This window comes from Gopherus flavomarginatus, chromosome 24 (genome assembly GCF_025201925.1).
Source record: "Gopherus flavomarginatus isolate rGopFla2 chromosome 24, rGopFla2.mat.asm, whole genome shotgun sequence".
Taxonomy (NCBI): Eukaryota; Metazoa; Chordata; order Testudines; family Testudinidae; genus Gopherus; species Gopherus flavomarginatus.
The window spans coordinates 1,627,257-1,655,153 of NC_066640.1; positions in this window are offsets into that span (position 1 = coordinate 1,627,257).

Below are 27,897 nucleotides of genomic sequence, written 5' to 3' on the forward strand. Positions count from 1 at the left end.
GGTCTGCACGGGGAACTTACATTAGCATAGCTGCGTCTCTCAGGGGTGTAAAAATCCACACCTCAGAGACGTAGTTCTGCCAACCTAACTCTTGGTGTAGACAGTGCTAGATCAACAGCAGAATTCTTCCGTTGCCCTGACTACCAGCTCGCTGGGAAGTGACTCACGTACTACACTGGTGGGAGAGCCCCTCCCGTTAGCATAGGTGGGGTTGGCACCGAAGCACTCCCATGCTGCTGTAGTGTTTGAAGTGTAGACATACCCTACGGGAGGGAAGGAGCAGCACTGGGCCAAGAGGGCCCCACCACTCAGCAGTTGTGAAGTATGTACCAAATGGAGCATCTGCACAAAAGGGGACTCACGGTTAAGTGGGGGCAGGGGAAGCCGCATCAAGGAGAGGTTGTCCAAAGAGAGGAAGCCAGTTTGCAGCTTCTGACAAAGTGACCCAAAGAAGAAAGGTCTGAACTGTGAGTAAGACCCCAACCCGGAGGGCAGGGGCTTTACCCTTTTCCCTTCCCCACCCTATGCTGAGGGAGGATAACTGAACATTGGGAAGAGAGCTGGGGAGTACTTATTTGACCCACTGAGCCATTGGTACTGGTTGGGAACTCCCTGCTGGGAGGGATAGGGGCTGCGACCACTCCCCAAGCCAAAGAGAGAACAGGGGTGGGAGGGGGGAATGGGTAGGAGGAAGTGGGCCAGGGAAGGCTGGTCATGTATGCCAGGAAAAGGTGACCGAGGCACTCCACCCCTTTCTCCCTTGGGCCCTGGGCTGGGGAATGACAGGCTGCCATTTGACCTTGGGCCCACTGATTGTCAGGACTTTGGGGGTAGAAAAACTGTCATGCCACTGCCTGCCCAGTAGGCCTGCTGGGCTCTGAGTCGAACCACTACAAACTGGTGGCAAGAAAGTGGAGCCAAAGCCTGCACAATAGGCCTGCTGGCCTTCGAGTGAAACTTGCTACAGAGACTTTGCAAAACAGAAGTAACTACTGTCACAGCAGCACACAAAGGAGATGCACAGGAGAAGGCAATTCTTTTCATTTCTCTCATTTTTAATCACTGCAGGTTTTTCTGATATATTTATAAAAATGGAAAGAAATGAAGAATCCTCCTTGCAGCTGCTTTTCATTTCGAGGAGAAAGAAAGCAAAGCTGGGAGAGACATGGCTGGAGGCAGCAGAACATCTAGGCAGCAGCTTTGCTGCAGCACAGTAATGAAAATCCCTGGCCATCACTGTAGGAATTAACACAGTACAACTCAAACCTCCCTTGTCGTGGGTTAGCGATCGTCCCTCCTTCTCTGGCTCAGTGGGAGGCTACTCTGCCTCACTAGATCCCTGCATGATTAGTACCAGTCCCACCATCACCACTGGCTCTGGTGCCCCACCATCAGAAGCTGCTGCAGGGTCTTAGGATGACATCCAGCAGCAGCAGTTGCTGCTCTTCGTCTTTGTTTGAGCACATGAGAGCAATTGCTGGGAAAACTGAGAAGGAAAGAAGCCAAATGGAAAGGTTCAAACCTTCCATTCAAACCTTATGAATGGACTATAAGGTGGATAGAAAGCTGGCTACATTGTTGGGCTCAACAGGTAGTGACCAACAGCTCAATGTCTCATTGGCAGCTGGTCTCAAGCAGAGTGCCTCAGGGGTCAGTCCTGGTGCCGATTTTGTTCAACACCTTTATTAATGATCTGGATGATGTGTTGGATTGCACCCTCAGCAAGTTCGCAGATGACACTAAGCTGAGGGGAGAGGTAGATACGCTGGAAGGTAGGGATAGGGTCCAGAGTGACCTAGACAAATTGGAGGACTGGGCCAAAAGAAATCTGAAGAGGTTCAACAAGCAGAAGTGCAGAGTCTTGCAGTTAGCATGAAAGAATCTCATGCACCGCTACAGGCTAGGGACCAACTGGCTAAGCAGCAGTTCTGCAGAAAAGGACCTGGGGATTGATGAGATGATGTATATGAGTCAGCAGTTTACCCTTGTTGCCAAGAAGGCTAACGGCATATTGGGCTGTGTTAGTAGGAGCATTGCCAGGAGATTGAAGGAAGTGATTATTCCCCTCTATCTGGTACTGGTGAGGCCACATCTGGAATATTGCATCTAGTTTTGGTCCCCCCAACTATAGAAGGGATGTGGACAAATTGGATAGAGTCCAGCGGAGGGCAACGAAAATGATCAGGTGGGTCGGGGACATGACTTATGAGGAGATGCTGAAGGAACTGGGCTTGTTTAGTCTGCAAAAGAAAGAATGAGGGGGGATTTGATAGCTGCATTTAACTACCTGAAAGTGGGTTCCAAAGAGGATGGAGCTAGGCTGTTCTCAGTGGTGGCAGATGACAGAACAAGAAGCAATGGTATCACCTTGCCGTGGAGGAGGTCTAGGTTGGATATTAGAAAACACTATTTCACTAGGAGGATGGTGAAGCACTGGAATGGGTTCCCTAGGGAGGTTTTGGAATCTCCGTTGTGACAGACCCAAACCAGTGGGGTACAGGAGTCTGGTAGAGGACAAATATACTGGTCCTATTGGCATCCAGCGGGGGTGGGCGGGCAAAGCCCGCCCACTTCTAAAGGGCCTCCCCCCAGCCTAAGGGGAGGACCCACAGGTCTGGGACACCAAATAATTACGGGGGACAACTAATGAAAAAAACAGGATCGGGAGTGAGGTCATAGGGCTAAACGAAGGGAACCCGATGGGGACACCGAGCAGAGAACCCCGGACAACGCCCACTGCTCCTCGAAGGCGTCAAGGGAGCCAGTGGATGCCGCCCAGAGGAACTCTGCCCGGATGCGTGAGCAGACGGAGGAACGGAAATAGGCCCCACAGTCGCAGGAAATCCCGTCGGCCAACCGCCTCTCCCTGGTGTTGTAGATGGTCAGTTTGGCCAGGGCCAAGAGGAAGTTGAGAAGGAGATCCCGCGACTTCGTGGGGCCACGGATGGGGAGCGTGTAGATAAAAAGGTGAGGGGAAAAGTGCAACCAAAAACGCAGGAAAATATTCAGGAGGAGCCGGAACAGGGGCTGCAACCTGGCGCACTCCAAATAAACGTGCGCCAAGGTCTCCTTCTCACCACAGAAAGGGCAGGTGCTAGGGACAGATGTGAACCGCGCCAAGTACACGCCCGTGCTCACGGCTCCGTGAAGGAGCCGCCAACTGATATCCCCGGCGGGCCTCGGGACCAGGGCAGAGTACAAGCTGGCCCACCGGGGCTCCTCACCCTCGAGAGGCGGCAGGAGGTCCCGCCATTTGGTATCGGGGCGGGACGCGAGGGTGAGGCAGTGAAGGGTATGGAGCACGAGCGAGTACAGATGTTTCCGTGGCGCGGTCTGGAACAAAACCGGCTGCAGATCATGCAGCCGGCTGGCAGTGAAAGGGTGAGGGGGCCGATTGGGTCCACGGGGCAGGGGCCTGATAAAAATGTCCACGGGGCCTGGGGTGGAGGGTGGGCGGGGCGTGCCCTCTCGCAGGACCCGGTCGAGGTAAGCCCGAGCAGCGGGCAGTAAAGCGGCCTTCACCTCCTGAAGTACGCGCTGGGGAGTACGAGGTCTGGAGAGCCCCATGCGCTGAGCGAGCGTCAGGGGATCCAGCCAGTCTCCCCGGTCGTAGTCCAGGAGGTCTCCGACCCTAGTGACTCCTGCCGAGACGAACTTCTGGCACACCGTGGGGGACTCCGCCACCTGCACACGAAGCTGGGGATTGTGTAGCAGGGGCTCTGCGAGGAGGTCAACCCCCATGGTGGCCACCACGGACCTGGTCGTTGAAAAGAGCTTCCAGGTCCGGAGGAGATCTTGGTAGAAGACCGGCAGCCCGGAGAGGTCTCGCGGAAGACCTCTCGGATGGAGGTAAAAGAGCTGCTGGTCGTATCGGAGCCCTCGGAAGCGGCGGAGGAAGGCATGCGCCAATACGCTCCACGCCGGACTACCCGCACCAAACAGGAGCCTCTGCAGGGCCTGGAGGCGGAAGACATGGACCTGAGCGCGTAAGCACTCCAGGCCCTGCCCCCCCTCCTCCAGGGGCAGGTGGAGGACCCCTGCAGAGACCCAGTGCGTCCCTGGCCAAAAGAACTCCAGAATCACCGTCCGGAGGTTGGTCAGGAAACCCGGGTCCGGGACCAGGGTGTTGAGTCGGTACCAGAGCATGGACAGGACCAGTTGATTAAGCACCAGTGCCCTCCCCCGAAGGGAGAGGCACCGGAGTAGTCCTGTCCATTTCCGGAGCCGCTCTGTCACCCTGCCCTGCAAATCCTGCCAGTTCTCCGGCGGAGATGGATGCGTGGCAGAAAGGTAAACGCCGAGATAGAGCAGCGGACCCGCGCTCCACTGGATGGCCTGAAGCGCAGGTGGGAGGGAGCTCGCCTGCCACCCGTCCCCGACCACCAGGCCACAGCTCTTGACCCAGTTGACCCGGGCGGAGGAGGCCGCCGAGTACACAGCCTGGCAAGCCTCCACCCGCGCCAAGTCGCCCGGGTCCTGGACCACGAGGAGCACATCGTCAGCGTATGCCGACAGGACCAGCCGCAGCCCCAGCTCCTGAAGCACCAACCCCGTCAACCTCTTGCAGAGGAGACAGAGGAAGGGCTCGATCGCCAGAGCGTACAGCTGGCCCGAGAGGGGGCACCCCTGCCTGACTCCCCGCCCGAAGCTGACCGGCTCGGTCAGGGTCCAGTTGAGCCTGACCAGACACTCCGCAGAAGCGTACAGCACCTGCAGAAAACCCACAAACAGGGGTCCGAAGCCGAACGCTCGCAGAGTGCCCAGGAGATACCCGTGATCCATCCGGTCGAACGCCTTCTCCTGATCCAGGGACAGGAGGGCGAACGACAGACCATCCCTACACCCCAATTCCAGAAGGTCCCGGACCAGATACAAGTTATCAAAGATGGTGCGGCCCGGGACGGTGTAGGTCTGGTCTGGATGGACCACGTCCGCCAGCACGGACCCTAGCCGCATCGAGATGGCCTTCGCAACAATTTTGTAGTCCGTGCTGAGGAGCGAGACGGGACGCCAATTCCGTAAGTCGCGGAGGTCCCCCCTCTTCGGCAATAAGGCCAGCACGGCTCTCCTGCACGAGAGAGGGAGGACCCCGCTATGCAAAGCCTCGGCCCAGACGGTGACCAGGTCTGGGCTGAGGACGTCCCAGAACACGCGGTAGAACTCCACGGTCAGCCCGTCCAAGCCCGGAGATTTATTGGTGGGCATGTGACGGAGGGCCTCCGAGAACTCGGCCAGAGTGAGAGGCAGCTCTAGCCGGTCCCGGTCGCCCGTGCCGACCGTCGGGAGCCCGTCCCAGAGCACTCTGCAAGCATTAGGATCGGTCGGATCCGGGGAGAAAAGAGTGGCGTAGAAGGCCCTGGCCCTCTGGCACATCTCCGCCGGATCCGTGAGGGGGGTGCCGTCCTCCGCCAGGAGGCAGGTGACGTGCTTCTTGGCCCCCCTCCTTTTCTCCAGGGCGTAGAAGAAGCGGGAGCCGCGATCCATCTCCCGAAGGAGGTGGATGCGGGATTGAACAAAAGCACCCCGGGCCCGATGGTCTTCGAGGGCCCGGAGCTCCTCCCGCTTCTCCCGGCACGCTCCGCAGAGGGATGGATCCTCGGGGTTGACGGCCAGACGCCTCTCCAGCTCCAAGACCTCCCGCTCCAACTGCCCTATCGCCGCATCCCTCCGTCGGCTGGCACCCCGAGTGTAGTCACGGCAGAAGAGCCGGGCGCGCACCTTCCCCAGATCCCACCACCGCCGCGCCGAGGAAAAGGCGAGCCTCTGCCCTCGCCAGGCCAGCCAGAACTCCCGGAAGGACGCCACGAATCCCGCATCCTCCAGCAAACTATTATTAAAGTGCCAATAGGCCGGCCCCGGCCTCTCTGCGCAGAGAGAGGCCGTCACGGTGGCAAGGTGGTGATCCGAAAAGGGGGCCGGCCGAACGCTGGAGGAGTGGGCCCGTGAAAGGTGGAAACGTGACAGGTAAATACGGTCCAGCCGGGAGTGGCACGACCGATGGGCCTCCACTCGGACGAAGGTGAATGTCGAGACGTCGTCTGGGTGGTGGTCGCGCCAGACGTCCACCAGGGAGTGGCGGTCGACAATCTCCCGGAGGACGTCCACAGCTGCCGGGCACTGCTCGGTCCCCGAGCGGTCCCGTTCCTCGAGGGTGGTGTTAAAATCCCCTCCCAGGACCAGGCACTCACGAGGATCCAGGGAGCCGAGGAAGGCGAATGCCTGCTGATAAAAACGTAGCCTCTCCGGGGCCGATGTCGGGGCGTAAACGTTGACGAGATTAACTACAAGCCCCTCCATGCGGACCCGGAGGTGCAGCAGGCGACCCGGCACAGCCTCGGCGACCCCTAGCACCTCGGGCCGTAGGTCGGGGGAGAACAGGGTCGCCACTCCAGCCGCGCAGACAGAGAAGTGGCTAAAGTAGGCCCCGTCCCCCCACTCCAGCCGCCAGCTAGCTTCAGCGGCCGGATCCGTATGGGTCTCCTGCAGGAAAACCACAGAGTACCCCCCCTCCCGAAGATAGGAAAGCACCTGGCTCCTGCGGAGACCCATCCTACAGCCTCGGGTGTTTAAAGTGGCAAGGAAGATCGGCGCCATGAGGAGGGCTGGGGGGATCCTCGCTGGCAGACATGCCCACGGCCTCCGGCAGGCCACGCAGCAATCCGTGACCAACCCCGAAGGTGAGTAAAGAGACACGGAAGACACGGACCCGCCGGTAGGCCGCGGCGGGCTGCTTCCCGGTCCTCCTACCCTCCCCCATGAGGGCCCGCGCGGCCCGGAGGACCTGATGGAAATCCCCCCACCGCTGGAGCGCAAGATGGACTTTGTTCCGGGAGCCACGGACGTCCTCAAGGAACTCCCGCAGCTCCTCCCTCAGCGCATGGGGGGGTGGGGTCACTGATCGATGACTGGCCCCCAGTGGGACCCCCGTCACAGCCCCGTGGCCCACCAAGGCGGGTAGGCAGGGGGCAGATCCCCAACGTGGCAGCAGATGGACCGACGCCACACGACCCGCCCCGCTCTCAGATTCAAGAAGGGGCGGTGGAAGGAGAACAGCAGCCCTTGGGGGGTCGGGACAGGAAAGAACTAGTGAACCCGCTCCCCGGGAGGTATTGCCAGGGGCGGCACTGGCATCGCAGGAAGTGGGGGGGACAAGGACAGAGCCAACAGGAGTAGGGCGGGGATCAGGGAGAGAATCCGGGAAGGAGGTAGAGGCAGAATCCGGAGCCTCCATAGGTGAGATGCCAGAAGGTGGCTCCTCCTGGCCAGGCTCAAGGATCTGGGAAGTGGGCAGGGGACCCCTAACGATGCCAGGCTCAGCCACTGTGGCACGTGCGGCAGCCTCAGCATCCAGAGAGAGATGGTGGTCAATGGGGTCCCCGCTGAGGAAGGAGGGCGGGTCCTCCACACCCAAGAGGGACACCCCCTGGGAAGCGGGTCTCGGCAGCAGGGCACTGGCCGTCGCCCCAAGGGGCTCGGCAGCCGCCAGAGTGCTACCCGCAGCCGAGTCGAGGGAAGATTCCAGGGGACCCTCAGAGGTGGGAGCAGAAACAGCGGGTAGGGGAAGGGAACCTGGGGACAGGGGGGATGTAGTGAGGTCGCCCAGATCGAGGCCCACCGGCAGAGGGTCGTCCTCCCCCTGCGTGACCGGGGTCAAACCCAGGGCCTCGATTTCTGCGTAGATGGGAGGGAGATCACAGTCCACCACCCCAGGGCCCTCCCCGCCAGTACCCGAGGCGATACCCACTGCGGCGCTCTCAGAGGCGCCAAGTGGGAAGGGGGCGAGAGAGGCTCCCTCGGGGGCATCCACGGGAAGGGACCCCGGAGGAGGGGCGGTGTCACCTTCCGGTGCTGCCACGGCATCCCCAGCCGGCACCACAAACTGGGAGTCATCAGGGGACAAGGCAGAAGACTCGACATCGGCGCCCCCCTTCCTGCTCTTCCGGGGGGCCTCCGAATCCGAAGGATGTAAAGAAACTCGAGCCTTCCGCTTGCCCCGCTTCCCCTGCGCTAAGGACCAGCCCTCCATGGCATCATCCGGGGGCTGGCTAACAGGGGTCGGCTCAGGGGGCAAGGGCAATGGCTCAGGGACTCGAGGAGGCAGTGATGGGACAGCAGAAACCGGGGAGTATTCCCCCTGGGACGAGCCCTCTCCCACGGCCAGCGGTAGCCCCGCCACACCCTCCTCCACAGAGGTGGACCGAGAAGGAGGAGGAGGGGAAGCTTCGGGTTCCGGGCAGCTAGAGGGACCGGCGATGACAGGGCCGGCACCTTGCCGGGGCTCGGGGGTCCCGGACGCTCCTCCGTGCTGGGCCAAGGGACAGTCCCTCCGGACGTGCCCCATCGCCCGGCAGAGGTAGCACCGGGCCTCCCCCGTTGAGTAATGCACCCGGTAGTGGGCTCCCTGGTAAGGGACCAGAAAGGACCCCTCGAGCGCCTCTCCGCCACGCGCCGCCGGCGGCAGTTGAAGCTGCACTTGCCGGCGGAACGAGAGAACATGACGGAGGGCGGGGTCCTTGCAGCCCAAGGGGAGAGGGCTGATGACAGAGATGGGGCGTCCCAGGGCAGAAAGGGCGGGCAGCAGGGCGGCATTGGGCAGGAAGGGAGGGACGGAGGTCAAGATCAAGCGGACCCCCAGGTCTTCTAAAGGCTCCAGGGGGACGAACACACCCCCCACCGCCAGGCCCGTCTCTACCGCCTCCTGGGCGGCAGCCTCCGATGCCAGGAAGAAGACCACCTTCCCGTACATTTTGGAGGCCGCCACGATGGCCGTGGGCCCCACTACCCTGGCCAACGCCCGCACGTAGGTCTCCACGTGGGGCGAGGCGGGCACCAGGAGGCAACGGACGCCGTGCTTCCTGGTCAAAGTGGGAAAGGGGCCCCGGCCGCTGTAGATGTTGGCGGAAGCAGCAGGCGGAGGAGCAGCGGCAGGCGGGGGGGCCGCCGCCACCTGGGCGTACGCCCTTGGGGGCCGGGGGAGGGACACCTGCAGAACTGGTGGAGGGAATAGCGGGGAGGGACGCCGCAGCCGGTAGCGGGGCTGCGGCAGCGGGGGCAGTCTCCGCCATGGAGGGCCTGGCCTTTCTAGCGGGGCCCTTACCCTTCTTCCCACCCCGACCCTTCCCACCGGCTGGGGGGGCTCCCCTCGAATCAGAAGGGGCGAGAGACGTGGCAGCAATGGAGGTCTCCCCAGTACTCGCCGCCGCCGGTGCCCCAGCAGGGGCGGTGGTAGGTGGATCGGCAGTGGCGTTCGAGGTAGCGGCTTGGGCAGTGGACACGGGGGCAGGTGGAGGAGGGGCAGTGGGAGCATCGCGAGGGGTCTCCCCCGCCGCATCCCCCGCCATAACAAGAGCGGGGAGGGGGACAAACAGCGAGGACAGGGGAAGGAGAGGAGGCGGCCACCCCTCCCCGCTAGGCTGCAGGCAGAGGAGGAGGGCGCCAGAAGGGGAAGGCTAAAGGGGCGTAGGGAGCAACCAAGGACTAAGGGTGGGATTGTTGCAGGGCACCAACGCAGAGGGGGGTTCCGGCTCCTCCAGTTGCACTAGGGGAGCGGGGGGGCAACGGCAGAGGGGGGAGTGCAGTGAACAAGGGGAAACCAAATGGGGAAGGGCACAAGCGCCTGAGAGGGGGCGTGGGCACATGGGGGGGAACCGATCAGGGCTGGGGGAGCACAGGGTGGTGAAAAAAGGGCGAGCTGAGATTGGGGTAGAGGGACCACGGGGACAGCTGCAGGGCTGGGGCAGAACTATCAGGCAGCAGAGGGAAATAGGTGGGGTGGACAAATGTGGCAAAGGGGAGGGGGTCAGTCCAGTATGAGGGGGGAGGTGGTGCACCCACAGGCACTTGTGCCTAAATGTCAATGGTTGGCTGCTGCTGCTGCAGGCCCAAATGGTGGAAGTGGGCGTGGTGAGCCAGGCGAGCAGCTCAGACCCAGAGGCAGGAGTCCAAAGCAGAAGGAAAACAGCCAGCGGGGGTGGTGGAGGGGGCAACGATGGTGGTGGGGGCGAAGGGGGACACGGATGGACTGGGGGCAGGCTCCACGCCACACTCCCGGTGCCCCAGCAGACACAGTCCAAACCCCCACCACAAGAGCACAGTTCGAAAAAGACTCAGTCCAGAAAAGCCCCCTCCACAGTGGTCTTCATACTGTCTCCAGCAGCAGGCGGTCCTCTTCTCCTTCCTCTCCTCCTCCGGGCATCAACAGCTCCCCAGCAACAGCCACAGTAGTACCGGCAGCTCCAGGTGGTGGTGGTCTGGTGTCCAGGCAGGAGGGACCCCGCTCAGAGGGTGGTGTCCTCATCAACAAGAGCTGGGGTCCCTCATTCCTCTCCTCTCTGGGAAGCAGGCCAGGAGCCCCCCCCCAGGGGGCTGTAGGTGGAGGAACTGAGGTAAGGGGGAACCACCAGCCAGCCAGCAAACAGACAGCAGAGAGAGGGGTAGGTGGTGGTGTCTAGCCCAGCCAGGGGAGCAGCAGGAGCAGGAACAACAGCAGAAACAGCAGCAGCGAGGGCCCAGTACCCAGCAGGAACAGCAGCAGCAGCAGCCGCCTTCTCCCTCCTTCCTCTACAGCAGAGTGGTAGAGGGAAGAGCTGTTACTGGCCCCAGGAGAAGCAGGCTTCTGCTCCCTGAGGGACCAGAGCAGGGGCTGCACTAAAGTAATCAGGAAGTTGCTAGAACCAATTAAGGCAGACAGGCTGATTAGAACACCTGCAGCCAATCAAGGCAGGCTAATCAGGGCACCTGGGTTTAAAAAGGAGCTCACTCCAGTCAGGTGGGGAGGAGCCAGAGGAGAGGAAGTGCATGTGAGGAGCTGGGAGCAAGAGGCACAAGGAGCTGAGAGTGAGAGGGTGTGCTGCTGGAGGACTACAGAGTACAAGCGTTATCAGACACCAGGAGGAAGGTCCTGTGGTGAGGATAAAGAAGGTGTTTGGAGGAGGCTATGGGGAAGTAGCCCAGGGAGTTGTAGCTGTCATGCAGCTGTTACAAGAGGCACTATAGACAGCTGCAATCCACAGGGCCCTGGGTTGGAACCCAGAGTAGAGGGCGGGCCCGGGTTCCCCCCAAACCTCCCAACTCCTGATCTGACACAGGAGGAGCTGATCCAGACTGTGGGGAAGATCACTGAGGTGAGCAAATCTGCCAATAAGCGCAGGACCCACCAAGGTAGAGGAGGAACTTTGTCACACAGTCCTTTGAGGTGTCTAAGGCCTGGCTTGACAAACGCCTGGCTGAGATGATTTAGTTGGGGTTGGTCCTGCTTTGAGCAGAGGGTTGGACTAGATGATGTCCTGAGGTCTCTTCCAGCCCTAATCTTCTATGATTCTAAATGTTCACAAATAAAAGGAATTGCAAGGCAGGGGCTGGGATGGGAAACAGGAGGCTGCTGAGTGCTGAGAACTGGAGCTCCATTCTAACCCATGACTGCAAGGAGAGGGGCAGGGGATTGTGTGGGGAGATGTTTTCTAAGCGTCTTCCACTCTCATCCAAAGGAAGAATGTCAGGAGGGTGATATTTCATTCAAGTGCAGGGACCAAGCCTTGAGTTGCTAGCTCACGTATTCAGGGTAAAGTTAATGTAGGCAAACTTTCCGCTAAAATGAAACCACCCAAAACGTTTTATCTGTCATAAGAGAAATACAATCTTCCTGCAGCACTGCAGCATTCACCCTGCAGTAGGTATTTCAGACCGATCTGTCTTCTTCTGTACTGCACTCTGTGTAAAGTTCAGTAGCACTCAGGAAGCAGGTTACAGAGAGGGCCCCTTCCATCTCTTCTATTAGTGGCACAGATGTAAGCAGAGTCTGAATGAACTCTCCCCTAACAGCTAGTTGGGGAGGGGGAGAGAATTCAGGAGCACACTCTATTTACATGAACAAATCTACTTTGCATAGGTATCCAGCAGGCAGGAACTGTGTGGCTCCACGTAATCAACTTTGGCTGGTGTTGGGTTACAAATCACATTAGTACTGAATGTAGAGGTAGTGAAATGTTATCAATGTTGTTGTCTTTATTGTATGACTAAAGGGGAGCAGAATTGTGCTTAGCCTGTCTGAGATGAGGGGGTCACCCTCAACTGAAAGGACCTCTTAAGCCACAGGCTCAAATGCCAGACCCCTGTGAAAGCAAAAATGGGTGGGGGAAAGTGTTCTGGCTAGGAGGTGGGGACTCTTCCTGAGAGTCCCTAGTCTGGTTTAACCTGCTGTTCCCCACTGTACAAAGATAGACTTAAATGGGTTCTATTAGGAGCCTTTTGTTATTTTAAGCACTTGGGGGAACAGCATTTCTGCCCAGTCTTAGAGCTGATGATCACTAAGACTCATAGACTTTAAGGTCAGAAGAGACCAATATGATCATCTAATCTGACCTCCTTCACCATGCAGGCCACAGAATCTCACCCATCCACTTCTATAACAAACCCCTAACCTATGTCTGAGTTATTGAAGTCCTCAAATTGTGGTTTGAAGACCTCAAGCTGGAACCTCAAGAGGCTGTCCTGCAGAGGTCAGAACAGAGAGGCAGGTGGCAGAAGGTGACCAGGGAATGGAACTGTGGCTGCTGAGATGGTGAGCAGTGCAGAATGAGCAGCTGGCAGAGCAGCCAGGGGAGAGAAATGGCGGGTGGCAGGGCGGTCACCTGAGAGGAACCATGGCTGGTGGGGTGGCTGCTCATTCTGCTCTGCTGGCCACCACCCTTGTTGTCTGGGAATGTGCCTGCAGGAGAATGGGGATGGCAAAAAGATTGTAAGACAGTGGTCCCCAACCTTTTCGTCTGGTGGGCACCAGAAGAAGGACCGTGGCGGCGGCGGAGCATCCGCCAAAATGCCGCTGAATTTCTGCAGCATTTCGGCAGCAACGCCTCTCGATGACGCTGCTTGCTGCCGACAAGTGACGTCATCGAGAGGCGTCGCCACTGAAATGCTGCTGAAATTCAGTGGCACTTCGGCGGATTGTCCACCGCCGGCCAGGACACGGGCACATTTAGATGCCCCCTCGGGTGCCATGGTGCCTGTGGGCACAGTGTTGGGGACCCCTGCTGTAAAGGGTCTGAGAACAGACAAGGTGGTCTTATTGCCTAACCAGAATCCAGAGTTACTGACCTCTGGTTATAATAATTCCCATTTTCAGAAGAGTTGTGCATTGGAGTGGCAACTCTCCAGGATTGTCATGGAGTCTCCACGAATTAAAGATGAGTCTTTCATTAAAGATTATGTCATGCAATTAAACCTCTGGGAATATGTCCAACCAAAATTGGCAACCCTAGTTTAGGGTGACCAGACAGCAAGTGTGAAAAATCGGGATGGGGGTGGGCGGTAATAAGAGCCTATACAAGAAAGACACAAAAATCAAGACTGTCCCTATAAAGTTGGAACATTTGGTCACTCTACCCTAGTTGTACAGCTTGGGATGATCCCAAGATAGAATTACTCTGCCCCTTGCTGCTTTGGCTGGACTACTTAGAATCACAGAATATCAGAGTTGGAAGGGACCTCAGGAGGCCATCTAGTCCAACCCCCTGCTCAAAGCAGGACCAATTCCCAGACAGATTTTGCCCCAGATCCCTAAATGGCTCCATTAAGGATTGAATTTACAACCCTGGATTTAGCAGACCAATACTCAAACCACTGAGCTATCCCTCTCCCCAACTTAAGGCTGCCAGGTGTCTGGTTTTTGACTGGAACACCTGGTCGAAAAGGGAACCTGTTGGCTCTGGTCAGCACCGCTGACTCAGCCATTAAAAGTCCGGCCAATGACATAGTAGGGCAAAGGCAGGCTTCCTACCTGCCCTGGCTCTGTTCAGCTCCCGGAAGTGGCCAGCATGTCCCTGTGGCCTCTAGGCACAGGGGAGGCCAGGGAGGTTCCTAACATTCGTTGCACTGCCCCAGCCCTGGCTCCGCAGCTCCACGGCCAATGGGAGCTGTGGGGGTGGCGCCTGTGGCCGAATGCATTGTGCAGAGCTGCCTGCCCACGCTTCTGCCTATGGGCCTCAGGGACATGCCGGCCACTTCCAGGACCTGCCTGAGGTAATCACTGCTTGCACCCCAACCCTGAGGCCCCTCCTGCACTGCCTCCCAGAGCCCTCACCCCCTCCCAACCCCCTGCCTAGTTTGGTGCAAATGAGCGAGGGTGGGGGAGAGCAAGGGAGGGGGGATGGAGTGAGCAGGGGGTGAGGCCTTGAAGAAGGGACAGGGCAGGGGATGGGGTAAAGGTGTTTGATTTCCTGCAATCAGAAAGTTGGCAAACCTAGTTTGACTGCACCAACAGAGTGCTGTCCTCAGCTTCAAGATCTTCATGCATGCCCACACCGAAGGCTGCCTGACTGCCGCCCCTTACAGCGACCAGCACACCGCCCCCCGCAGCTTGCCACCCCAGGCACACGCTTACTGCACTGGTGCCTGGAGCTGCCCCTGCCCCGGGGAGTGTTGCCTGCTCTCGAGTAACACAGGAAAGAAAGAGAGATGTTTGCATAACTACTCTCATACTGACATTATACCAGCTCCTTAGCAGAGTTATTCCTGTGCTAGGACAGCAGGGCACAATTTTGAATTAAGTTTCTTTTTTGTTTTGGTTTGGCAAAAAAAAATAGCCTTTTTTGAGAAAAGTTGTCAACATTCTTGACTTATTTCGTCTTTGTGATTTTTTTGATGACTTTTTATCAAAATTTTTATCAAAATTATTGAAATGGTTGTCAAGTATTTTTAAAATAAAAAAACAGGGTTTTGGTAGACAACACATTTCAAAAATTTGAAATTGTGATAAAAGTGGTGATTAAATTTTGTTTTGTCAAAAACTTGTTTTTAATAAACAACAAATTTCAACAACCATTTCATTTAAAAAAAAATTTAAAAAAAGTCACAAAAATTTGGCAGGGGATGGATCACTTGATGATACCTGTTCTGTTCATTCCCTCTGGGGCACCTGGCATTGGCTACTGTCAGAAGACAGGATATTGGGCTAGATGGACCCTTTTCTGTGTAAAGGAAATGAATCCTGGTGGTGGCTGGCTGACTCAGTATGGACATTTTTATGTTCACAAAAGCAGTATCTTTTTGCAGACGGTGAAATGATAACTAGTGGGGTGACGACTCACTGGCATGGTGCCTCTTGTTGGTCATCCAGGGAATTCGCTCGCCAGCCTCTGGAGCACCCTCTGCAGGTTGGTGTCTCAGTTTGCTGCTGGCCCCCATGTCCCTCGCAGACTCCAGTGCCCCTTCTCTCAGGGTTCTGCCCTCTGTAGTACCCCACAGTATCACTGGGTCTCCCCTCCCCAGGGAACCCCAGCCCCCTATTGCCACCTTGCCTCAGTCTTGGGCTACTGCCAGTCACCATCTAGCTCCTGCTCACTAGGGCGGACTGCAATATAATTGCCACTCAACATTGGCAAGAAAGGTTTGGACCTGCTGCCTCTGCCTACCCTTGGGCTGCCCCCTGCAACTCCACTACCTTCTTGGCCTTTAACAAGGCCTCCAGCCTGGGGATTTTCCAGGCCAGAGCTCCCCTGCTCCACTGGCCTTTCCCCAGCCCTGCTCTAGTCTAGGTACCCTGCTGAGCTCCCAGCAGCCAGGCCCTACCCTTTCAACAGCTAGAGAGAGACTGTCTCTGTTTAGCTTCTGGCCCCAGCCCTCTGATAAGGGCCAGTTGGGCACAGATTAAGCTGGCCACAGCTGTGGTCAGTGACTCACTTGGTTTCTCACAGCTGTTCTCACTCCCTTTCCCTGCTGCAGCCCTCTCCAGGGCTGCTTTGAACCCCTTCAGGGTCAGAGTGGGATGATCACCCCACTACAATTAACAACTTCAAAAATTTCAAGTATTTTTCAAATCCCCCGCCCCGTATGTTGACTAGCACAACACACCTGTAACTCAGTCCCTCTCCTTAGCCCCATCAGACAAGCAGAAGAGTTATGAGCCATTGCCCAGGGCATATTGCCCAAAGCGCCAGGGACAGCTCACCTGGAATCATTTTGTCAAATTCTTTTTTTCAGTGGCAGCCACCAATTACTGCAGTTAAATGGGTTCCTTCAGTCCTCAGAATCAATGAGACACATATTATCCTCCAGGATCCCCCAGTCCTCCAGAGGGCACTGTGGGAGTTACCCTGGTGACTGGGTTTGATTTTACTGGATGAGTGTGGGTAGGAGAATGCGTGAGTACACAACACTGGAGCTGGGCAGTGTGATTGACAGCTGGAGGAGACCTGCCCATGCTAGCTTTGATCGCACTAGCATACTAAAAATAGAAGTGTAGCCACAGAGGTGGGAGGGGCTAGCTGTCCCGACTCCAATCCTATCCAAGACCCTTGGCAAGTATTCAGGGTGGGTGGTCCCTCCTGCCAAGGCGACACTTCTATTTTTAGCACGCTAACTCGATCAGAACTAAAGTAAGTATGGTTACAGAAGCTGGCTACACAAGTATGGCTTCCCACTCCAGTACAGACATGCCCTGGGTGAGAAGGAGCCGTATATAGTTGTGTAGTGTTAACCTGTATTTCCAAAGTTTTGTTGGTTTAAGCTGGGTGTTATTCATTTGTAGCAGCATTAATTGCTCTTAGCAAAGGTTCTGTGTGCTTTCGTCTAAATGAATATACGACTCTTCCCTCCTGCTGACTCTCCTCTTAAAACATTACAGGAGCACCACTTCCTCGTAGACTGTACACTACACTACCAGTGTAGCCATGTAGCACTTCATTGTAGACCCCACCTATGCCGATGGGCAGTAGTTAGGTCACGGAAAGAATTCTTCTGTCAACCTAGCACTGACTACATGGGGACTTAGGTCAGCTTAACTACGTTGCTCAGGTGATGTAATTATGCCAACCTAATTTTGTAGTGCGGACCAGGCCTGAGACGTACAGAGGAGGGTGTCTGAGAGAAGATTGCACTGTACTGCCTATGCTCTGCCTGTCTGTGAATAAGAGGACTTGGTTCACTCTCATGGACTGTCTCTATTTGGCACTTAATTGACTTAGGAAACATAAGAACATAAGAACAGCCATACTGGGTCAGACCAAAGGTCCATCTAGCCCAGTATACTGTCTTCCAATAGTGACCAATGCCTGGTGCCCCAGAGGGAATGAACAGAACAGGTAATCATCAACTGATCCATTTCCCGTCACCCATTCCCAGCTTCTGGCAAACAGAGCATAGAGACACCATCCCTGCCCATCCTGGCTAATAGCCATTGATGGACCTATACACCATGAATTTATTTAGTTCTTTTTTGAACCGTCTTATAGTCTTGGCCTTCACAACATCCTCTGACAAAGAGTTCCACAGGTTGTCTCTGAGTTGTGTGAAAAAATACTTCCTTTTATTTGTTTTAAACCTGTTGTCTATTTATTTCATTTGGTGACCCCTAGATCTTGTGTTATGAGAAGCAGTAAATACCACTTCCTTATTTACTTTCTCCACACCAGTCACAATTTTATAGACCTCTATCATATCCCCCCCTCAGTCGCCTCTTTTCCAAGCTAAAAAGTCCCAGTCTTATTATTCTTCCCTCAAACGGCAGCCGTTCCAGACCCCTAATAATTTTTGTTGTCCTTTTCTGAACCTTTTCCAATTGTAATATATCTTTTTTGAGATGGGGCGACCACATCCGCATGCAGTATTCAAGATGTGGGCATACCATGGATTTATGTAGAGGCAATATGATATTTTCTGTCTTATCTATCCCTTTCTTAATGATTCCTAACATTCTGTTCACATTTTTGACTGCTGCTGCCCATTGAGTGGATGTTTTCAGAGAACTATCTAAAGTGACTCCAAGATCTCTTTCTTGAGTGGTAACAGCTAATTTAGACCCCATCATGTTATACGTATAGTTGGGATTATGTTTTCCAATGTGCATTACTTTGCATTTATCAACACTGAATTTTATCTGCCAGTTTGTTGCTGAGTTTTGAGAGATCCTTCTGTAGCTCTTCACAGTCTGCCTAGGACTTATCTTGAGTAGTTTTGTATCATCTGCAAATTTTGCCACCTCACTGTTTACCCCTTTTTCCAGATCATTTATGAATATGTTAAAAGAACTGGTCCCAGTACAGACCCCTGTGGGACACCAGTATTTACCTCTCTCCATTCTGAAAACTGACCATTTATCCGTACCCTTTGTTTCCTATCTTTTAACTAGTTACCAATCCATGAGAGAACCTTCCCTCTTATCCCATGACTGCTTACTCTGTGTAAGAGCCTTTGGTGAGGGACCTTGTCAAAGGCTTTCTGAAAATCTAAGTACACTGTATCCACTGGATCCCCCTTGTCCACATGCTTGTTGATCCCCTCAAAGAATTCTAGTAGATTGGTGAGGCATGATTTCCCTTTACAAAAACCATGTTGACTCTTCCCCAACAAATTATATTCATCTGTGTCTGACAATTTTCTTCTTTACTATAGTTTCACCCAGTTTTCTTGGCACTGAAGTCAGATTTACAGGCCTGTAATTCCGGGGTCTCCTCTGGAGCCCTTTTAAAAAATTGTCATCACATTAGCTATCCTTCAGTCATTTGGTACAGAATCTGATTTAAATGATAGGTTACAAACGACAGTTAGTAGTCCTGCAATTTCACAATCTGCCCCCACTGCATGGAGCCTGCCATTGAGTCTAGGCACAGTTCACTGTTCATCTCTGAGCTGGACCAGGCATGTTCCAGCCTTTCTCATACATTTTTTACTCTCAGCCAGATGAAACTAATTTCCTGATGTTTCCTTTACAGTGTGGAACATTTGAGGGGGACACAAGCCATTCATCTTTGGTGTTTTTCAATGCAAGTCTCAAAAGTTTCTCTTACAAGATCTATGTCAGCCCTATGTATGGCCAGCCACAAAGCCCTGCTGTTGTCTCTCTGCAGAGTCCAAACAGACCTCTGGCTCCGCAATGTCCCCAACATGCTGCTCTTCTCTCTGCATGGCATGCAGGGTTCAGTCTCCAGATGAGAATGGATGGAACCCTCCGAGTCTTGTTCAAACTCCCCCTCCTCTGACCCTCATCCTGCAGTGTCTTCTCAGCTTCCCTCTGCACCACAGCGCTCCTGTGGCCATGCCAGAGTGTTTCCAGGGGGAACTGTGGGGAAAGCTATGGATTAACCAGGATTAATATGGACATGGCTGGGATTTATCCCATCCTGACTCTGTAATTCATGACTACACCCAGTGTCCCTCACGCATGCATCATCTAAGCACACCATGACACTGGGCTTCATGGGGTTTTGACTGGGGATCCCCACTCCTGAGCCCTCAGCTTGGAGGAGCAGCTACCCTCCCACTCATGTCTGGGAAGGGGGAGGGGCTGAGGGAACCCTGGAGCAGGAGGATCAGACGTGAGTTTAGGACAAAGGGCAGATGTGGGGCATAACAGATGTGTGGGGGCAGGATTAATTAATTAGCATATGTATCCTTGGAGAGACGCCAGGAGTGCCACATGATCAGGCAGAATTTTATACAAATCACTGTAATTTGATTTCAGTTGGATCCGGCAAGAGCTCCCTGAATGATCTTACTCAGCAGATTTGGAAAATTGGAAACAAGTCATTGTCACAAACACTTTGGGGAGGAGGAGCTGAAGCTTCCTAAAAGTGGGAGGCGGGGAAACCAGATCTGGAATTGTAACCCCGTACCCTGTATTCATCTGCTCCCCAAGGCCCCATCCCACATTGCCACTTCTCCCAGAGTCCCAGCACCACTGGCCCTTCTCACCGCAGCCCCACCTTTGCACAGCCCCTTCTCCCTAAGCCCCGCCCTCCCACTGCCCCTTCTCAGCACAGCCCTGCCCTCGCACTGGTCCTTCTCCCTTAGCCCTGCACTCACCCCGCCCCTTGTCCCTGATTCCCACCCTTGCACCTCCCCTTCTACCCATGGCTCTGCACTCACACTGCCCCTTCTCCCTGAGCCCTGCCCTCACACTGCCCCTTCTCAGCACAGTCCCGCCCTCGCACCACCCATTCTCCCTGAGCCCCGCCCTCGCACTGCCCCTTCTCACCACAGCCCCGCCCTCGCACCACCCATTCTCCCTGAGCCCTGCCCTCGCACTGCCCCTTCTCACCACAGCCCCGCCCTCGCACCACCCATTCTCCCTGAACCCCGCCCTCGCACTGCCCCTTCTCACCACAGCCCCGCCCTCAAACCACCCCTTCTCCCTGAGCCCCGCCCTCGCACTGCCCTTTCTCACCACAGCCCCACCCTCGCACCACCCATTCTCCCTGAACCCCGCCCTCGCACTGCCCCTTCTCACCACAGCCCCGCCCTCGTACCACCCCTTCTCCCTGAGCCCCGCCCTCACGCTGCCCTTTCTCACCACAGCCCCACCCTCACACTGGTCCTTCTCCCTGAGACCCGCTCTGACACAGCCCCTACTCCCTGAGCCCCACCCTTGCACCGCCCTTTCTCGCCATGGCTCTGTGCTCGCACCTCCCCTTCTCCCTGAGCCCTGCCCTCACACTGCCCCTTCTCCTCACAGCCCTGCCCTCGCACCTCCCCTTCTCCCTGAGCCCTGCTCTCACACTTCCCCTTCTCCCCATGGCTCTGCACTTGAACTGCCCCTTCTCCCTGAGCCCTGCCCTCACACTGCCCCTTCTCACCACAGCTCAGCCCTCGCACCAGTCCTTCTCCCTGTGCCCCCCTCTTGCACCACCCCTTCTCCCTGTACCCCACCCTCCCACTGCCCCTTCTCACCACAGCCCCGTCCTCGCACCAGTCCTTCTCCCTGTGCCCCCCTCTTGCACCACCCCTTCTACGTGCACCCCACCCTCACACTGCCCCTTCTCACCACAGCTCAGCCCTCGCACCAGTCCTTCTCCCTGTGCCCCCCTCTTGCACCATCTCTTCTCCCTGCACCCCACCCTCACACTGCTCCTTCTCACCACAGCCCCGCCCTCCAACTGCTCCTTCTCACCACAGCCCCGCCCTCGCACCACCCCTTCTCCCTGAGCCTCACGCTTGCACCATCTTCTCCCTGAGCCCCGCCCTCACACTGCCCTTTCTCCCTGAGCCCTGCCCTCACACCTCCCATTCTCCCCGTGGCTCTGCACTTGCACCGCCTCTCCTCCCTGCTCCCCACCCTCGCACTGGTCCTTCTCTCTGAGCCCTGCCCTCATCCTGCCCTTCTGACTGAGCCCCACCCTCACCCTGCCCCTTGTCACAACCCCCATCCTCCCACTGCCCCTTCTCTCTCAGCCCCATCCTCCCACTGCCCCTTTTCACCACAGCCTCACCCTCGCACTGCCCCTTCTCTCTGAGCCCTGCCCTCACCCTGCCCCTTGTCCCTGATCCCCACCCTTGCACCTCCCCTTCTACCCATGGCTCTGCACTCACACCGCCCCTTCTCCCTGAGCCCTGCCATCACACTGCCCCTTCTCAGCACAGCCCCGCCCTCACACCACCCATTCTCCCTGAGCCCCGCCCTTGCACTGCCCCTTCTCACCACAGCCTCGCCCTCGCACCACCCATTCTCCCTGAGCCCCGCCCTCGCACTGCCCCTTCTCAGCACAGCCCCACCCTCGCACCACCCATTCGCCCTGAGCCCCGCCCTCGCGCTGCCCTTTCTCACCACAGCCCCGCCCTCACACTGCCCCTTCTCTCCGTGGCTCTGCACTTGCACTGTCCCTTCTCCCTGCTCCCCACCCTCACACTGCCCCTTCTCCCTGCTCCCCACCCTCGCACTGGTCCTTCTCCCTGAGCCCTGCCCTCATCCTGCCCTTCTGCCTGAGCTCCGCCCTCACCCCTTCTCCCTGAGCCCCACCCTCGCACTGCCCCTTCTCACCAGAATCTGGCCCTCGCACTGGTCCTTTTCCCTGAGCCCTACTTTTGCACCACCCCTTCTCCCTGAGCCCTGCCCTCCAACTGCCCCTTCTCTCTGAGCCCTGCCTTCACACTGCCCCTTCTCCCCACAGCCCAGCCCTCGCACCTCCCCTTCTCCCTGAGCCCCACTCTCGCACCAGTCCTTCTCCCTGAGCCCTGCCCTCATCCTGCCCTTCTGCCTGAGCTCCACCCTCACCCCTTCTCCCTGAGCCCCACCCTCACACCGCTCCTTCTCCCTGAGCCCCACCCTCGCACTGCCCCTTCTCACCACAATCCGGCCCTCACACCGGTCCTTTTCCCTGAGCCCTACTTTTGCACCACCCCTTCTCTCTGAGCCCCGCCCTCACACCGCCCCTTCTCCCTAAGGCCCCGCAACACCTCCTCCCCCCAAAGCCCTGTCCCCCATTCACTCCTCTCTCCTCCCTCCCTGCCATCGCTCATCCTTAGGGCCGGCAAAAAGGTGGAAGGGCCATGGGCCCCTGGCTCCTGCTGTTCTGGTACCCCTGCATTGGGGTTGGCTGGTGGGAAAGAGGAATACAATGATCAAAAAGACCACAACATTTCTGTTTTAAAAATCTCAAAATTTTGGAGCCAAGCTCATCATTTTTAGGGTCTGGCTTGTGCTTTTTGAACTTTTGCGGTTGGTAATACTGTGAGCCTAAACAAAACATCCCAACATCTCTGATCTTCCTAATATCTCATGCTTCAGCCGGCTGCCAGCAGGGGTCAGGATGGGGCTTTCCTGCCCAGTGTATTTCTGTTGTTCTTTTCTTTCTCTCCTTTAAAGCCTCAGGGACGCCACAGCTGGAGATGGGTCACTGGAGGGCCAGGGCTGTGAGCTCCCATGCCCAGGGACTAACTCCTCACCAGTGGGGGTCAGGGAGGAATTTTGCCCCAGGTCAGGCTGACAGTGACCTGGCAGGAGTTTGACCTTCCTGTGCAGCGTGGGGGTGTGGATCACTTGCCTGGGTTTTCTGGGTATCTTTCACTTATTCATTTCCCTCGGCCCCTCCTGTTCTCTGCCTGTGGCACGGAGCGGTTTAGTCTCCTGTGGGCTGTAATACTGTGGTCTCGTTTCGGTTGTTGGGTTTGGTGTGCAGGGGCTGGGTGGGGCTGATGGCCTGTGAACTGCAGGCGGTCAGACTCCCTTGTGCCCTTCAGCTCCAGGACATTACTGATTTTTGTTGTAACTTTCCATTCTGTGAAATATATCAGTTTTTCATCACAAATGAGGATGAAACCATAAGCTCCAACTCTGTGGGTGCAGTGCCTAGCACCCACCAGCAGCCAGCTCCTTCCCCCCCCCTCACAGATCAACTCCTCCCCCTCCCTCCCAGCGCCTCCTGCCTGCTGTGGATCAGCTGTTCTGCCATGTGCAGGTGGTGCTGTAGGGGAGGGAGAGGAGTGGGGATAGGGCACACTTAGGGGAGGGGGTGGAATTTGGCAGGAAGAGGCAGGGCGGGGGTAGAGACTTGGGGGAAGGGGTTGGGTGGGGGCAGGGCTTAGGGCAGAGCAGGGGGTTGAGTACCCCCAGAGTCTGAAGGAAGTTGGCACCTGTGGATGAAATCAAGGTCAAAATAGCAGTCTTCTCTGTGGAAAGGGCCTTCCAATTTCCCACCAGTTCTAAGTAGCATCTGACTTCTTACCCTGCTCACAGTCACTTACTTGTTCATCTACCATCAGCCTCTCAACTCATTCATCTGTCAGTTCATTCTGATCCCAAAGACTCTTGGTCTCCTTCCCATCCATTAGCACACACCGTCATAAACCTCTCGGGGGCACATTTCCAAAGGCACAACGTGCGATCAGACATCTGAGATTTGGAAGCTGGGTGTTCTAACTCCCATCTCTGCTAGGAAAATCTTCCTCTGAAGAGGTAATGCCACAGGCACTTTAAAAGATGTAATCCATTCCGACACTCAGAACCATGGCAAGAGCATGCCCGAGCTCTGGCTTTGCTGCCATTTGTACAAGAAGCCCCAATTTCCTCTTAGACCAATCTGCTGCTATTTTAACACACCCGAAAGAGAATAGGTGAGGTTCAGCCGTGGCTCAGTTCGCTTGTTAAGAGAAATGCTCCTAAAATAAAGTCAGAGGAATCCCATTTTGCCCCAGTGCTACACCCAGAACATCTTAAAGTGTAAGGAGCGTCTAGGGCTGTGGAACCCAGGCCCACAAAGGAGTGCTCAGAATTGAATTACTGCACCACTGACATAGTTTTAGAAGCTGATCCAAAGAGCTGGTGGAAAATAGAGCTGTGCTGACTGCAGAACTGAGATCCATTGTCATGTTCCATGCTTGTGTATGCACAAAATGTCACCCAGCTGCCCGTTGGCTGTGTTGTGTGTCCAAACAGGCAGGCTTTAGTTCACAGTTCTCACACACTTCACTGACTTTGCATGCAATATCAAGTCATAGATTCTGAGGCCAGCGAGGGCCCAGAAATCAAACCCAATAGAGCCTGTAGAGGTTTGTTTGCTAATTATCAGATCACGAGGAATTTTTGAACTGTTCTCACATGGGCAGATTATTGAGGAGTTAACAGCAACCTTTTATTGGGCTAATCTGGTCAGATCTCACAAGATGAGCAAGGGTGAGCTTGGGTAAGGACTTGGCTGGGAGACCAGCAAGGAAAATCTATGGCAGGTGGTGCTGGAAGTACTGCTTAGGTTTAGAATGGAGCACTCTGCCTAGTGAGTCATGCAGTGCCCCAGCATGAGGTTAGAGACACCTCTCTTGCTGGCAGTGCCATCTTTTGAATGCTATGGAAGCCCTTCTCATTTGTCATTATTAAAGATCTCAGAGCACTTCGTGTGAGAGCCGGGTCATTGAAACCGAGCCCTGGCCGTGTTCTAGTTTTGGTAGGCGCATTCTGCTGTCAATTTAACACATTACCCTTTTTCATATCCGGTTCTAAACTTCTGTGTAATGTTCTTGAGCACTGTGAAACAACTGCCATATTTCATGTCAGAGATGGCAGCATTTCAGTAGGGGAAGTGAACCCTGCATGTGGTTTGTGAGGTGTTCTAGGGTGACAGATGCTACATAAGATCATAGCTGTTGGTGGGTTGTTAATATTAACTTCTACTCACAATGTACTATTTGCAAATGATGTGACTTTCACAGGTTTTGGCCCTAACAGCTTTATGGGCAGGTGAGGCTGGCGTTGCACCTGCCCCGGAGTCTAGGGAAAGGCTCCCATGGCCTGCCATCTGTGCTAATGGAGTTTGTTCGTGTGTGCAGTTAGCAGAACAAAACAAGTCAGCACTGACGGATTCCAAAGCTAATGCGGAAAGCTCCCCAACAGGTTCCTGGAGCAGCTCCCTCACATTCCCCGTCCGGTGGGGGTGCATTTCACAATTTACTACAGTCCCGCTTGATTACATTGCTTGTTTCACCCATGATTGTTTCTCATTACACAGCGGATGACAATGGAAGCCGTCCCTGCCAATTCTCCATGAGTAACAGATGGAGCCTAGGCCAGACAGTGCAAGCTGTACCCCTCTGAAGAGCAGTGATATAAACAACCCCATCCCATACCTTTTGATTTTTATTAAATAAAAGCCATACTGAATGCAATCATGTCTTTCACGTTAGCTTAAATACAACTAGGCAAATTTAATTTAGTCTACAAAGTGAATCCATATTTTTTATGCAATCCTGGACTAATTACTTGCACTGCACTAGTGCTCTAGCTGGCTGATATGCCATAAACTAAATATACTGGGTCTACAGTGAATATATATGTGTGTGTGTGTGTGTCTGTCTGTCTGTCTGTCTCTCTCTCTCTAAAACACACACACAAGCTGTGTGAGGTGCCTGCGTGGGGGTGAATAAGTATGTACAGTACAGCTGAGTAAATAATTAATAGCAAATAATTTATTCAACAAAGTTAGCCTTTTCCCCTGTCACGGAGTGTGGGGGAGTCCGGCCTGCACCCCTCTTCCTGGGACCCACAGTGACTCTCAGCCAGCCAGTAAAACAGAAGGTTTATTGGACAACAGGAACACAGGTTACAGCAGAGCTTGCAGGCACAGTCAGGACCCCTCCACCGAGTCCTTCTGGGCTTTCAGGGTGCTTGGATCCTAGCTAGGATACCCTGAATTCCGCCCACACAGCCCCAAGCCCAAACTCAAACTGCTTCCCTCCTGCCACTCCCTTCCTTTGTTCCCCTTCCCGGGCAAAGGTGTTTGACCTTTCCCCTCCCTTACCTAGCTCAGGTTACAGGCTCTGGCATCGTCCATCCCCTAAAGTCCTCCCCTGCTCTCCCACTCCCCACACAGACAGTCCCTACTGCATCACATCTCTCCCCCCTTCGAGACTGAACTGAGCGGGGTCACTCTGCCCAGTGACCTGGGGAAGTTCAGGGTCCCCTCTCCGGGACAACGCATCCGCTGTCAGGTTGGCACTTCCCTTCACATGGACCACGTCCATGTCATAGTCCTGGAGGAGCAGGCTCCACCTCAGGAGCTTGGCGTTGGCTCCTTTCATCTGGTGCAGCCAGGTCAGGGGAGAGTGGTCGGTGTACACGGTGAAGTGTCGCCCAAAGAGATATGGCTCTAGCTTCTTAAGGGCCCACACCATGGCCAGGCATTCCTTCTCGATGGCCGCGTAGCTTTGTTCCCGGGGTAGCAGCTTCTTACTCAGGTACACGATGGGGTGTCTCTCCCCCTTTTCATCCTCCTGCATTAACACTGCCCCCAGTCCCGTATCTGAGGCATCAGTGAACACCATAAAGGGTTTGTCAAAATTTGGGTTTGCTAGAACTGGGCCACTAACCAGAGCCTCCTTCAGCGCCCGGAAAGCCTCCTGGCACTGCTCAGTCCAGATCACCTTGTCTGGCTTCCCCTTTTTGCATAGTTCAGTGATGGGGCCGGCTATGGCACTAAAGTGGGGCACGAACCTTCGATAGTACCCCGCCATCCCAATAAAGGCCTGGACCTGCTTTTTGGTTTGGGGAGCAGGCCAGTCTCTGATCACCTCCACCTTGGCTGGTTCCGGCTTCAGGCAGCCGCTCCCCACCCGATGGCCCAGGTAAGATACTTCAGCCATCCCCACCTTGCACTTCTCAGCCTTTACTGTTAACCCAGCCTTTCGGAGTCGGTCTAGGACTTGTTTAACCTGGGACATGTGGTCCTCCCAGGTCTGGCTGAAGACGCAGATGTCATCAATATACGCCACGGCAAAACTCTCCATCCCCCTCAGTAGCTGATCCACCAGGCGCTGGAAGGTGGCCGGCGCTCCCTTGAGGCCGAAGGGCAGGGTCAGAAACTCATAGAGCCCCAGAGGGGTGATAAAGGCCGATTTCAGCCTGGCATCTGCGTCCAGCGGCACTTGCCAGTAGCCTTTGGTAAGATCCATAGTGGTGAGGTACCGAGCACCTCCCAGCTTGTCTAGGAGCTCGTCAGGCCTGGGCATAGGGTAGGCATCCGATACGGTGATGGCATTGAGCTTTCGATAGTCCACACAGAACCGGATTGACCCATCCTTCTTGGGGACTAGCACCACTGGCGAGGCCCAAGGGCTGGAAGACGGCTGGATCACCCCCAAAGCCAGCATGTCCCTGACCTCTCTTTCAAGATCCTGGGCAGTTTTACCAGTGACCCGAAAAGGGGAGCATCTTATAGGGGGATGTGACCCAGTCTCCACCCGGTGGACAGTCAAATTAGTGCGTCCAGGCTGGTTGGAAAACAGCTGTCGGTACAGATGCAGCACCCCTCTGATCTCAGCGTGCTGGCCCGGGGTCAGTTGCTCAGAGAGGGGAATCGCCTCCAGGGGGGAACCAGCTTTTGTCCCAGGGAATAGATCCACTAAGGGGTCATCTCCCTGCCCCTCCCAATGTCCACACACGGCCCCAACACCCACATTCCCCCTGTCATAGTATGGTTTCATCATGTTCACATGGTACACCCGACGGTGATGTGCCCGGTTTGACAGCTCCACCACATAGTTTACCTCATTCAGTTGCTTGATAACCTTGAAGGGCCCTTCCCAGGCGGCCTGGAGTTTGTTTCTCCTCACGGGGATGAGAACCATCACCTGATCCCGGTGGCGAAGGTACGGGCTCGTGCTGTGCGGTCATTACCAGACCTTCTGCCTCCTCTGGGCTCGGGC